At 45.0% G+C, this 14,513-nt stretch overlaps 1 protein-coding gene and 1 long non-coding RNA gene across 2 annotated transcripts in view; one reads left to right on the forward strand and one right to left on the reverse strand.

Annotated features, from left to right (window-relative positions):
* The first annotated feature begins 914 nt into the window (after positions 1 to 914).
* LOC311439266 (uncharacterized protein) overlaps positions 915 to 14,513 on the forward strand; it is a 218,497-nt gene continuing 204,898 nt past the window's right edge. Inside the window, exons 1-5 of the mRNA XM_084524761.1 lie at positions 915 to 1,015; positions 1,868 to 1,922; positions 2,665 to 2,832; positions 12,641 to 12,836; positions 13,423 to 13,579. The gene's annotated coding sequence lies outside the window, so the exon portion shown is untranslated. The remainder of the gene's footprint in view (positions 1,016 to 1,867; positions 1,923 to 2,664; positions 2,833 to 12,640; positions 12,837 to 13,422; positions 13,580 to 14,513) is intronic.
* On the reverse strand, positions 2,704 to 7,265 carry LOC311439272. The gene is made up of 3 exons (XR_014694635.1): positions 6,943 to 7,265; positions 6,160 to 6,366; positions 2,704 to 5,608 (listed from the first exon to the last, which is right to left on the reverse strand). It is a non-coding gene; the product is annotated as an uncharacterized lncRNA (long non-coding RNA).

The following is a 14,513-nucleotide window of genomic DNA, read 5'->3' on the forward strand; positions in this document are numbered from 1 at the left end:
TGTGCCAACACTGAATGCTAATTTTTCCTCTATATCCTTTTCTTCTTTGCAATAATGAAGGGGCCGACATGATAGGAAAATTTTTAAATACCTGCAGCTGTTGGGATCAATGCAGATGTGTAAAAAAAAGTTACAATTAGTATCTTTTCTACCATGCTTATCTCTGCTTTCAACAGATTCTGCCTTATAAATGTCTCTCTTATTAATCTTGTGGAGAGTGACAATGACTGATGAAAGAAGATACTGTTCAGAGCAAGAAAAGGCCATTTGCTAATCTATGAGCTGTCAAATCGTTTTATGCTTTTTTAGTGTCTTCAAAAAAGGGTTGATAAAGAGACAGACGAAGGTATAAGAGACTGTGAAGCCCAACTTCTGAGATCAGCACAAGAAAAGGTGGCAAGAGCCATGCTGAAATAAGAAGGAACCTAATTTTAATAACAGGGATGTGTTTTTCTCAGTAGTCATGAGTCGTTCCCTGGAGCTGTATCTCTCCAAGGGTGCTAAGTGCTAGGAAGCTCTGGAGGCTCGACTTAGGGAGGTCAGGGTTGTTCAGCTCCCTGAATTTACTCCTCTGCAGTTAGCATCATTTAAATCACTTGGAGATTGGAGCAAAGATAGCTTGGCATATTGAAAGGAAGAAGAAAAGAATGTAAGAGAGGGAAGACAACTCAGTGCTGTTACTTTCTGCTTTCTTGGCAGAGGTCTTAGAAGACAGGGAGAGGAAGGTGTACGCTTTATGTAAGTGAAACAAGCAGTGGAAAGCTTGGGAAACTTATTTGCTCCGTTTGTAAGTATCAAAATCAGGTTTCTGAAAGTCATAGGAAGTACACAAGTAGGAAAGACTTCATGATCTAAAAAAGCTCTTGGCAGCGAGCAGAGCAATGCTTTGTTTGGCTTGCAGGTTTTGCTGGGCTGGATGTTGGGTTAAAAAGCCTGTTTGTGCATGGGTTCTCTCTGCTTGCATCAGAGGCATCTTGCAGTCTGGCTAGGAGCTTACCACCTCTGTGTCTGTATGGTAAGGCGATTCCTAAAAGCAGGGAAGGGATTGTTAGCACTACACCAAAACCCACAGCTGCAGCGTGCAGTATCAGCGGCTCAGGGCCTGCCTTCTGCCTGCATCCCAGCCAGATGCAAACAACCACGAGCAGGAAGTCGGGCTCGTGCAACAGCTGAGATGAGGTGGTAAAAGGAAAGGGCACCTCTGTCTCCTCCTGCTTATAGCATTTATAACACCAAATCGTAGTTAGAGCAGCCCTTGACCTTGGGAAGCTTTCAGCAGACATAATTACTGCTGTTGTCTCTGCAAGGACAGGAGGCACTGCAATGCCATATGAAGCATGCGAGTGCTACTGCTGTAGCCATCTGCAGGACGTTGAGATCTGCTGCCAAATATTACCCAAAGCTTCTGGGTTTGTTCCTACTGCATCTTAATATGTAACACTGCATAATGCAATTTATAGGGAATAATCTAGTTACAGTGGAACATTTGTTTCACTCTTACCGTTGAATAGAATTTAAATACGAACCTTTTAATTTGTCCTAATTAAGTGGAGAACATGATATTTTGTCATTAGCTAGGTAGGCTAAACTCTACCTCATCCTCATAATTAAAATGTATTGAATTCAGCAGAGTGATAATACCAGTTGAGATAAACTCTTTTAATTCAGGGAAGTTTGCAAAGATGAAACTGGGAGACAAAAGCATTTGTTGCAAATTACGTTTGAACGTTTTGATAATGTACTTTGGGGAAATGACAAATATTTGCCAGGGAGTAAACTAGTGCTTTGGGGTTATCACAATCTTGGATGAATGCTCTGGTTCATCTAAAGTGGTATCCAAGAGCAGCAAGTGCCAACTTTTTTACAGGGAGCTGCGAGGAGTGCTGAGAGTTTGTAGTTCTGGCACAACTCATTTTACCGGGGTAAGTTTCTTGTTATTAAAGGTCAAGCTTTTACTCCTGAAGCATGAAATTTCTTAAACACTCCAGATCTGGTTTCTGTCAGTCTCTACTGAGTTGCTAACACTGGTGCAAAGCCAGCATAATGTGCTGATTTTATGCTGCTTTTAGCCTCTGGTGTAAATGATCGCCCAAGTTATTTATTAAAGGGAATCAGATGCTGTTTTTTCAGGAAAAAAAAACATTCGCTCTTCCAGTTCTAGACAATCTTGTTCTTTTTTTCTGACTTCCTGAGCATTACTAAATACTGCCAAGCTCTTGTACTCCAAGATCTCTTATAGTAATGAGACCTCATTAGAGCTTAAAATGGCCTTCTGCTATTCACCATCTCTGAGAGAGAGGCATTGCAGTCTGTCCCCTTACAACAGAAACATCTTAGAGCAACTTTTGGAAAAGTGGGTTATATTTTGACTAAGCATCACATGGCATGGGATGAAATGTTTGCTACCTTTTGTGATTTATTGGAGACAGAATGGTGAAGATGGGAAATACGATGACATGGTCAAAAGCTGACCTTTGCTGAGGATCAGACCTGAGCCCTTAGTCAAATTTTAAATGTATCGATATGGCCAACTGAAAGCAAATACATAGTGTGTTTTTACTGCAGGCAGGTCTGAGTTCTTAGTGTATCCTAAAATAAGTGTTAAATTCCTTCATAGTGTTCTTCCAGTGACTATAAGGGTACCAGTCTTTATCTGTTTTGCAGCTTAGCCTGCTAATCCTGAACTGAAGGCCTCAGCAGTCCTGTATCATTGACATCTCCTTCTAAGATGCTACATGGACACCCAGCACACAGTGCCTCAGTAACATGGGGAGTGTCTCCTGTGCAGTGTTGATGCAGACAGCAAAATACAGCTGTTAGATCTTGGCAGAGGTAAGCAAAGAAGTTCTGTAATGGTGGAGAGGAGGAGGTATGTGCCCGTGTTATCACAGACACTGGTAACGTGTAGTACAGCAATTAACTATCTGAACCCTGTGCAGGCAGAGAGAATGCAGACTCCTAAGGGCACTTAGGCACAGGTCCCAGAGGGCATAGATGAAAAGTACTGGGGAAGAAGGCCTGGTGTTTAAGCTACTGGGCAGATTCCAGATTTGTTAGCTTACATTAATTACTAAACGCTTTTAAGTCATTTCTGATAGATGCCTTAGCATTACAGGTTGTTAGCCTTTGAAAGGGCTGGGAGATGCCTCAAGTGCAAGAGAAGTCAGGCTCTGTAGGGAGGCCACAGCCCTGTGAGCCCAGAGCAGGAAGTGCTTGCCTTTGCTGTGTTCCAGGCTAGCAGCACTGTTACTCCCCAACCAGAACTCTCCTACAGCTCCAAAATGAGTGCATGACGAAAAAACCACTTGCAATTTCTGTTCTTACTAGCATGAATGTAGCTGAAATGAAGCTGGAGACATCCAGCTGTTCTGAGATGGGAGGAGAGTACCTCTGAACACATAATAAAGATCTGAAACCTCGGCAGAAAGGAAAATGCCAATTATACGAAAGCATATCCAAGAGCCGAGTTGGTCAAAGATTGTTTTTTCTGTCCTGTGAAATCTAAACTGAGTGCAGTAGCACCATTTCATGTATCGGTGTAAGCGTAGGCATCCTTAACTAAAAGATGACTTTTTTTTTTAATTAACTGCAGGAAAAACAGCCTCAACAAATTCTGTTCGCTATCTGCCATCAGGAAAAGCCTATTAACAATAATTGTTGGGTTTTTCATTTTCAAAGAACCCATAATTAAATTTTATTGTCTCATAAGTGATTAGAATTAATTGCTTCCACACGAGCTCTGGTGCTCATTATCTGCTTTAAATTGGGAGTGGCTTTTTGCAGGATTCCTTCATTTACCACAATCCCTTTCTGTTATGTTCCTCACAGAGTAAATCCATTGCTCTGAGGAGTTACAAAAAAGTGACAGGTGTTGATTCATCTTCTTCAACAGATGAGGATTAAGTGAACAGAATGGCTTCTCCCAGTGTTTAAACAGAAATATTTTGTTTCGCAGGGAAGGTGATGGAGAAATCCACTGCCACATGGGCTAGGTTTTCACACTCATACATTAGGACTGAGTGCCATATTTGAGTTCTCTTTTAAGTGTTTTTGTGGTGCTAATCTGAGGATTAATCCTGCATAGAGGAGAGGATGTTTTACACATCTGCTCATGCACTGCAGTGTAGTAGTTGGCTTTAGTTGCTGTCGCACTGATATAAGTCCCCTTTCTCACTAGTGTGCTGGGCTTGACTCTGCCCTTCCAATCCTCAGAGTTGTGCCTTTATTAAACTCAATTTTGGCTACTGGGTGGGACTTGCAAATCCTCCAGCCCTCCTGTGGCACCAAAGTATGCTTGGGAGACCAGCCACATCTCATTCTTTGTCCATACTCATCCCTTGCCTGTCAGGGTTTGCCTGAGAAAGCTCCCACTGCCCCTTGATTTGCAGTGTCCAGGGCCCTTCTAGCCAGCACGAAGGGATTAGGCTGTAATTCCTGGTCTTCCCCTGTTGCATGGCATTCATTCGTGTTCCCTTCCCACCCAGTCACTATTTGTATTGGAAGGCGTCTGGAGAAGGAACTTGCTTTTATCCTACATTAGCTGTCTCTAGCACTATCTGGGCAGGCCGGGGTCCCAAACCTCCTGTCCAAGAGTCTCTAACCCACGTTGCAGCTTCCCAAAGCTGCAGGCCGAGGGCAGTGCTTGCAGCAGTGCTGCTGGGGCTCAGGTGAAGAGGAGGGCTCCTCGCCCTCATGTTTCTTCATGGGTTGCTCTCCAAAACACACATCCTGCAGCCTTTCGCTCCATGCATAGTGGACCTGTTTTGCCTTACCTCTCTGATGTTAAGGTGTAGCAACAAGCAGCTGTATCAAAGCCATTTAGACAGAGAACCCAATCCAAATCCACCCCTAGGCTATTCACATGTGGTTGTTCTCCACTGCGGGAGGACAACTTAAGGATGCCTGAGTCATTAGAGGGCACTGCGTAAGGCATCTGGTGAAGGGGGTTGTATAAGAACTGTATAAAATAGAATATTACAGCGTTTAATACAGTGTGACTTCACTCTTAGACTGTATTTTTAGAGGGTTAGAGTGCTTTAGAGGATGAATTTAGACAGAGATGTTTTCTCTCAATCCAGGATGCTGCTCTTATGGAAAAATCCTGCACAATTTTCATACGCTTGTCATTAGAGGAGTTATATGGGCTCTTTGTTACAAACAAGGAAAATATAGCAATGACTTCCTTCCTCTGAATTGTGATAACTTCTGGAATTGAATGGATTTAATTTTATTATCTGTCCCGTAGAAAGTTATCACTGTCTGTTCAGCTCCAGGACACGGCAGAAGGTGTGAGTGATTTGCTCTGTAGAAATGGGAGTATTAGGGGGTAAGTAGCGTAGTCACAGAGAATTTATGTGGACAGCTTCCAGTCCAACTGAATTACTTATGTGAAGATATTAATAAAACTGGTTTCATTATGTGTAAGAGGCAGCGAGGAGTGCCCTCAATTGCTCAGTTCAGCCACTAATCTGTCGGCAGGGGCTTGGGTAGGAAGGAGCCTCAGGAAGACCAGGAGGTGATGTTCTGTAGGGAACCTTACAAGGCCGTGTGTGGAACACGTATTTACAGCACTTTGTGATTTAGCAGCATCACACAATCACTTTGATCCCTGCGGGAGGGGAGAGAATGACAACCTTGAGCTCCTCCACTAGTCCTCTGCAAGGAACTGAGGTCTGCAGAAGTTACCAAGCATCGTCTGGAGACAGCCTGGCCTTTGTTGCAATGCAGTAGCTGGTGGAGTGTGCGTGCCTCACCCATGGAAGTGCCACGGAAAATGAGCCAGCTTCATGGACTGATTGATGTCTTTGGGGAACACACTGGCAGCTGGGACGTGGCTCTGACTCAGTGTCCTCAGGGCCACTTAGGTCTCAGGGCCAGCTCAGAGTTACTCCAAGCTCACTCCCTGGTGATTCCCCATCCCTTTTCCATGCTCCCACCTTTTTTTCCCCCTCCCTAGGTCTGTCGGTTGTACCACCAACAGCAATTCACCTTTCACTTCCCTGCAAACCTTGCTGCAGGCAAGAGACTGCTGGCATCAGCTGAAAGAGCGAGGTGCTGTTCCTAGGGCAGCGGGCACAGCCCAGCAGCTTGGCTGCCAAGAGGGGGCAATCTCTTTGATGACTTCGTTGCCTTAAGCAGGTCAAACATTTCCATTCTTACCTGGGGTCACAGGGATCTTTGTTACCCTGGAGCAGGATCCCCGAGCAAAGCTGTTTTGCTGGCTGTCCTCAGGCGCCCAGGGCACATCTCTGTGGTCTTTCCTCTAGGCTGCAGTGCTGGAATGCCACAGCAGGTCTGACGGGGGAAAAAGATTCACACAGAAATCTTAACTCCTTTCAACGATTTTCTTTTTTTCCTCCAGTGTCTCTGTTTTTAAAGAACACAAGAAAACCAGGAAAATATTTAAGTCATCTTCTGAGGATCGTTTTTGTTTACATTTGTCTTAAAAACATAAAGAAAGAAGCTCCTAAAACCAGGCTCTTCACAGCAAAATGGGTAGCAAATAGTGCCACTTTAGTAAATGTTGCCATTCATTTTTCAATAAATTACCAATTTATACTTCTGAATGCGGTAATAAAAAGAGATAAAAGGCCAGAAGAAGGAGGAAAAACTTGGGAGGTTTATGTTTACTGCCAGGCATTTGGTTTTATGTTTATCTCATGGAAAGTAACTCCATATATCATGATAATTGACTTCACCAAGTACCTTGGGGGGGGAAACAAACCTGCTACAAAACAATATCTTGTGTGAGAGGAGACCGTGCATGGTTTTTCCACTAAGTAGAACATTCTCCTTTGAATCAATAGTTTAAGCTTTTTACAATGTTCCTATTTTGTGGTTCATTTGCCCAGTTGGTGGCTGAGAACAAGCAAGGTCACGGCATAAATAAAAGCAAAATGTTTATGGTTCCCTTAAACCCCAAACAAATCATCACTTATCTACCATCACTCCAGACTAATTGATTCCTGAGAACTTTATGGAGCGAAGGCATTTTCCCCCCACTGCTTGCTTCCAGCAATTTGCCTGTTCCCATTTCAGCTGCAGTGATTTGCAGGCAGCTCTTCGGTGCTCCCGACCAGGAATTTCGGACCAGAGTTGGCAGGGGCCACTCGATTTCTCCTTGGTGTCGTGGGGCTGGAAACGAGAATCGTTGAGCAGCTGAGACTGAATTTTTCCACTGCTCAACGCAACAAAAGCAAGATTCGTTGCTGAGCTATTTTGGAAACAACATTTGTGGCAGCTCCTCTCTGAGCCAGGCAGGAGAGCAAGAGGATGGGATTGTGGCAGGCAATAAAAAATCCCTGCTGCTCCAATAAGGACTTTAATTACTCACCTCGTTACAGGTGAGACCAAGGGAGGCTGGCAGCAATGCCAGCTCCAGCACAGCTGTGGAGGATTTATTTTTCTCAATGATGAGTGGAAAAGGCTGTAAAAATACTGTACAAGCTTGGCTAATAAACTGTATTTTATTAGCCATACTTATTATGAGTGTTTACGGGCTAGTGTGCTGATAGGCATTTTGATGAGGTAGTACTCCTTAATTGCAATCATTCTGGGATTGCAAAACAAAGGCTGGAAAGCCAGAAAGCTGGAAAACATAGCACATGCATATGTCAGGTCAAGATTTATAGCCAGATAGTGAATAGCTAGCTTGGCAGCAGGTGTTTTAAATTGTTACAGCATTGGCTTCGTCAAGTCATTTGTGGCTTGTTTAAAACAGATTGATGGTGCTGATGGGCAGATATGTGTGACTGCAAGGAAAATGCATTTATCTGTGGGTCTCCTTGGAGCATCCCCTGGGGTCTCGTAGCAGACCAGTGAGCTGCTGGTGCTCCCTTGTTGTTTGGCTTCTGGCCTCCCCCTGGTTTCCCTTGGTGCTGTTGGGGAATGCTGGGCAGCCTCCCAGCCCGCCTGATGCAATGAACCCCTTGCAAAGTTGAGAGTTAATTTTTATTTTTTTGGGTTCTAGTCCAACACCACCGAGTTCTACCCTGGTTTTCCTTGTCTGGATTTATGGTACCATTTACCTCTCCTAATTCCTGCTAGCGAGCTGGCCTCTTGCAGGTTGGAAGCGTTTTCTAGAGTGCTTCCAGCCCATAATAGCAGCGAGCTTCCTGGAAGCACCACTTGGTGAGGGGTTGTGGTGTCCTCACGTGTTGGCAGCGTTTTGTCTCAGGCTATGATATACCAGTAGCAGCAGTCCTCTAATCAAAGTAATGACAATCTAGTGGGAAATGAAGATTAATCTGAGAAGAGGCTCTGTGAAAACACCTTCCTGCTCATTGTCTTTGGCTCTCTGCTTATTGCCTCAGTCACACAACCAAAAACGCACTCTGCTTACAAGCACAAAGGTTTTACTGATTTTTTCTCATTGTGCATCCTTTGTGCCCTCCCTCTTTGCTGGCAATCCTGCAAATCCAACCTGAGACGCCAGGCTTCTGCTGCTTTCTCTACTCTTTATTCCTAATCTCCGGTAGTAAATGTCTTGCAGGCAAGTGACGTCCCCGGTGGCATCTCCGCAAGCCCGTCGCAGGCTGACAATTCACCCAGTGCCCCTGCATGGTGCTTAGGGACGAGCTGTGGCCACGGAGCAGCTCCCTGCTGCTGTCTTGGCCAAGGCAGTCCTGCGCTTCTGTCAGCTGGCCAGGGAGCAGGTAGCATTTGGGGCAGTAGTCACCTAGGACCACGATTTTAAAGAAATGAGGTATCGAAAGATGCAGATCGGTGGAAGTTGCATACTTTTGTAAATCTTAATTTGTATCAAAAGCTATTTGGGGATTCTTAATCCCATTCAGATCTGTCTTTTCATCTCTGCTCCTCCCTGATAAAGAGGACAAAGCAGGTGTTCCCTGTTCTGCTGCAGAATGCATCTGTGAATGTCTGTACTGGGGATGCAGTTTCTGACCTGAAGCCCGGTAAATCTCTGTGGAAGATTTCCATTAATTTCTTCGGGTTTGATAGAGATCTCGGAGGGAGACGTCCCCAGATCTGAAGGGATCAAACAGATTTACAGCTCCTCTTCTTCTCCCCCTGACCTGACCCTCCTTTCACTGTTTGCATCTGGGAAAAGAAGCAGGAACATATATACATATATATATATACATATATCTATACACGTATGTTCTAATATTTTAGGATGTAAGCAGTGGCTTTAGGCTGTCATGGGAACATAGTGCATTCATGAATGGTGCAGTAGGTGCTCAGTGTACTTTGCTGTGAAGCACAGAGCACAAATGAGGTACTCATCCAGGTAAAGATGTGGCCATGCTACCAAACATCTCTGTGCTAAGACAGGACAGGCAGCACCCAATTTCTGGTTGAGCTTGTGAAGAAGTTTGCTCAGGGTGTAATTATGCTAAGCAGATTTTCACCAGAAACGCTTCTGCAGTGTTCAAGTGGCTGATCGATAGGATTTGTGTTGTGAGGGCTTTTTTGTGTGTCTAGTTTTGGCAACATCTTAGAGATTGCATGTGACTACTCTTATTTTGAAAAGAAATTGCTGTTCTCATTAAACTTCAGAAAGTGGTCTGGAAAGTGGTTTTGGTTTTACAAACGCAGCAGAAAAGTTCTCAAATCTCTTAGTAAGAGTGCTGCAAGATGGACTATTTCGAAAGCTGACAAATTAAAGAGAATCTTCAACAGCTTTATTAAAATTATTTCTTTTGTCCTAGCGCTTTAGCATCAGATCCTCAAACAGTACAAATAAGTAGAACAGCTGAACCATCTCGCTGCCACTGTACCAAAACCAACCTCTTTCCTCCAGTCAACTGCAGAACGGGCTATTGTTCATCATTAACTCTGAAAGGGAAGGAGACACTTTATTGAATCATTGGTACTCCATCTTTTCTTAAAGGTCACCTATCTAAATATGGAGTAAGTACAACCCTGTGCATTTGTAGGGCAGCTGGCAGTTATTTTTTTGTGAGAACGATTCATAAAAAAAAAATAACTCCAGTAGAACTGTCTCCATTTCTCACAAATCATGCTTGTTTCCAAATGGACAGTTGTTGTGCTTCTCTTTTCAGTTCAGAGAGTGCAGTGGTCATTTGTCTAGCTGAACAGAGAAGGAAAATAACAAGAAGGGGAATTAGGGTTAGGTCTGTCGCCCTGGAAGTACTCTAAAACTTGAAGTTACAAGCAAGTTGGTTTTGCTTGTGTGATTAGTGGCCATACGTGTTAACATCTGCATGGGAAGATCAAGGACTTATCAAGCTGAATGAATGAGACTCATACAAGTGCAACTCTGTCTCCCTCTGTATGCTGTGTGTAAAATTGCAGGGGGCCATTATGTAGGATGTGCAGTAAGACTCAGTGATCTGCAGAGAAAGGGTTTGTCAGACTTCACATTTGAGAGAAGGAAAAGATTGAGACTAAACATCCAAAAATGTAGATACCTTGTGGGAAAGTGGACGTTGCATGTCCACGGAGTATGCTGTACTGTATCTTGAGGTTTTCAGAACTGTTGACAGCAAGGGAAGAGAAGGAAGAAGTCTGCATGGCAAAACCTCAGAGGGAGCTTGTCCTTTGTCTAGAGGAGGTTGTGCTGCTCTATGAGGTTCACACATGTGTAGTAAGTTGGTGATTTATAGTCCATAGTCCTAGAAACCTTGGCACCCAACTATGTGTCTGACTTCACTGAACTGCTTAAAACCTCAGCAGAATTCTCCCCATAAGGTCTCAAACCTGTCAAACTGAGCTGAGCTCTTCTAGTAGGCCACATTCTTTATAACCCAGCCTGTGCCTGCAGATTCACAATGATAGTGCTAAAAATATCATGCCTCTTTCTAGAAAGTATTGTCTTAAGGAAAAACAATACTGTTGAAGCCATGCTAGGATGTGTGCAGTGAAGGCAGGTATCTAAGATAAAACCTCCTGAGTGTAGCTTGCAGTCATTCACAATCATTTTCAGCGAGATATGAAAGAGGAATTTGACTGGGGTTGGTGCAGTGCTTTGAGGCTACAAGTGGAGGAGAGATATTGAGAGACCGAATCTTGGGGCTGCTAGGAGTTATTACAGAGATGTCACGATTGACATTGGCCTAGCGGGGCAAACTGTGGTGTAATGGGATGGATTTCTTCTTCCAAGCGTATGCGACCTCCACAACAGTGAACGTGTGAGGACAGGACTTTACCTCTACAATCAAGGTTATATACCAAACAGCAAGAGATGCACTGCTATAAACACTGAGGATTTGGAGAAAGTACAGAGCAGGTCAGAGCCTGGCCCCTAGGCTGCAGCAGCATTCTCTCTCTGTCACTCCAAGGTTCAGAAGAGGCTTGGGACTACGGAGAAATTTTGAAGCTGGTGGTCTGATGAGCTTGAAATCCCTCCCCCAGCAGTGTCCCTGCTTATGCTTACAATTCCTAGCTATCCAACAGCCACTTCCTCACAGATTATTGGCTTTTCGTGTTGCTCAAGTGCAGCCTTTTCATCAGATCGCATATGTTCTGATCACTTTCTGGCAGTTTTTCTTATCGTAAATAGAGCCCATTCAGCCACGATTTATGTAACCACCATCCAGATAATACCCTCCTAATGACCACTTTCCCTGGAGAAACACAATTGTATCTCTTTCCCCCTTTCTGCCAATTGCATGTGAGTTTGCCACAGAGCCAGACGTGGCCCCACTATTGTCCTAGTGCAGATGGGTGGGAGCCACAAAAGCCCCAACTGGAAAATTCCCAATCTCTGGGCAAGAACATTGGTTTCCTTCTTCCCCCTTTTGGGGTTCCCACTGAACGAGCTGAACAGAAAAAACGTTCTGTACTTTCAGACTTCCTCACATGCTTGAAGGGACATGATTTCAGGGGGGTTATGGAAATCAGAGGGTTTGTGTGTAGTCAGCATGCAAACAGGAAGCATACCCCAAAATCTGATGGTGTTGTTTGCACGGACTGCGGGCTTACTTTTGCCATGGGAATGCACTGCTCGCTTTTAAGACGACTGCCAAATTCCTCGCCTGTAGATTTTGGCTGCTTCAGAAGGGAGGTGAAATACTCCTGGGACTTCTGCTGAAACCTGTGTGATCTCAGGTCACCCAGAAAGTAGTGATAATTAGCCAAAATATCAAAAGAGGTGCAAGAATTTAATTCTGTAACTTTCATGCACAGCCAGGACAATTGAAGGAGGAGGGCCAGAAAAGGCTGAGCAAGGGCAGTGCCTTCCCACGAGCAGTGCTGGGTGTGCTGGTACTGGCCTAATGCCATCCTTGCACAGGTAAATGACATTTGGCTGGTTTTGGAATAGGCACAGTGGCCTTTTGTCTGCTTGCAAACGGTGATACAAATATTTTCTAAGAAAGAAAATGCATGTGTAGAGATACAGACACATAATCATGGACATTCAGAAAGTGAAGTGCCTCTCAGAGGAATATTGGTGTGTTTAGATGTTATTTTGGTTCTAGAGAAGCAAGGCAAATTGGGCATTTTTTCCCCTCTCAAGTCACTAAGTGGCCCTGCTTAGAAAGTGCAAAGGCAAGCTCTCAGATAAAGCCGAACAGAAAGGAAGCGGGGAGAACCCAAAATGTCTTTCAAATGCCTTCGTGTCAATCAGACAAAGTTCATTATCCTTCTGTCCTTTTCTGGTGAGAATAACTTCTTTGCTACCTTTTTTTTGTGGGAAACCCTAGACCTGTTGCAGACAGTGCTTGTTGTCCTTTCTAGAAGAGCACAGATGGCTCGTTTCAGCAGGAAGCACGTGGACGAGGTGGAGCTCCTTGCCTCAGCCTGTGGATGCATGGCCCAAGGCTCTCTGTTTTGGCAGAAGGACCACAGGAACCATGGTACGACCAGGACTGACAGCCTGGCTGGAAGTAACACACGGCAGAGCTTTCCAGGTAGGCAGTGAGAGAGACAAAGGAGAATCACATCTTGATGTCTTCACCAGTTCGTCATGAGAGCCTGCTCTTCTGCTGCTGCTCTTCCTCATGTTTGTTTCTTAGCACTCCATTAGTACCATGCTGTGTGCCATGCCTGTGCCCCTGGGGATGGCCATCACTGCCCACAACACACGGGTAATCTGGAAATGACATGACCAGACAAACGTTCCCCCAAACTGAGCAAAGTGAATCACCTATCGACTGCTTTAGGCTGCAGCAGGAGGCTCGCAAACTGTCACCAATGAATTTTAATGTGAAGTATTTATAAATTCTTTTATATCTTTAATATTCTGTGGAGATGTGGCTGATGCTGCAGTTCTTAAAATTGCACTGAAACGTGATATATGGCATACACAATGGTCCAGAATATTTCAGTGTGTCTCTCCGAGTCACTGCCAGCATGCTGGGGATGTTTTCAAGGTAAGTCTGTGTGGGAAAAGCACTGCTGGCTCGGTGGTGTGGGTGTCAATGCCAAGCCTTGTGACATTGGATCACAGCTTGCATTGCTTCCAAATGTCCTCTTTCTGCTTTGTTGCATTTCCAGTGATGCCCATGTGAAGAGAAATCAAGCCCATGGCTCCTTCTTGGGCCAGATGGCCTCTCAGACCTGAGGGTCGGGCTCTGATCTCGTTGCCACAAGGCTGGATCCACCGCAGTGTCACGTCACCCTTCGTCTTGCTTGAGTCCCTCAGCTGATGCAGGTAGGTGACAGAGAGCCCTAGGTTTGGCTAAATGATCAATGAGGCCTTTGTGGCTTGCTGCAAAGCTTTAAATCCCTCTGTGGGTCTTGCAGTGAATAAAACCCTGGCAGGAATTAGCCCCAAATGACTAATAGCAGCTGGCTCAGACAAAGGAGTCGGCAGCACTCGGGCTCGCAGAGAAACAGCAGCAGGTTTCTGGTCCAGAAAAAAAAAAGAGGGAAAGTGAACCACAGGGCTCCGAGTAACAGGCTGGCAGAGAAAATATATCCCCAACAGCAAATGATTTAAACAGGCGCACTGATTTTGCTGCTCTCCTGTGTCAGCGTCATCTATCTGTTGCTTTAGTTATTTATTTATAAGGAAGGGGGTTGCAGGATAGCAGCCAAGTTGCAGAAGCTCCCAAAACCCGGGGGATTGATTTTTATACTGCAAAGGTTGCTCCCGGCAGTGGGTCCCCCTGGTTGGATCAGCCTCTGGCCAGCGAGCTCCTGAGCAGTGTGAGCAGGATCCGACCTCGGGTTAGCGAGGCTACAGCGTCTCGCTCTGGGATTCCCATCACGCTGGGCAGAAGCTCCCCCCTGGTTAGCAGATGACTTACTGCATGCCTTGTGAAACCCCCACATGGCTTTGTTCCCAGCAGCTGCCCAAATTTCAGGTAGAAGTGGAGGTAGGAGAACTTCTGAGCCCTAATGTTGGTGGATGGATGCTGGTCGAGGCTGTCCCTACCCAGGTGACTTCGGCACAGTCACAGCTCTGTGCAGTGACTCCCCAGGTTAGGGTGGAAGATGCTGGGCAGTGCTTTCCAAAATTTTTCAGTGTTTTCAGATCCTGTTCTGCACTCACATGGCTGTGTGGCAGAATAACCCTATCTGGTCCTCTTCCAGCCACCCCCAGGCTGGCTGTAACAAACCAACTTCACATGTTGCTACCAGTT

This window comes from Aythya ferina (assembly GCF_964211825.1).
Source record: "Aythya ferina genome assembly, chromosome: 6".
Lineage (NCBI taxonomy): Eukaryota > Metazoa > Chordata > Aves > Anseriformes > Anatidae > Aythya > Aythya ferina.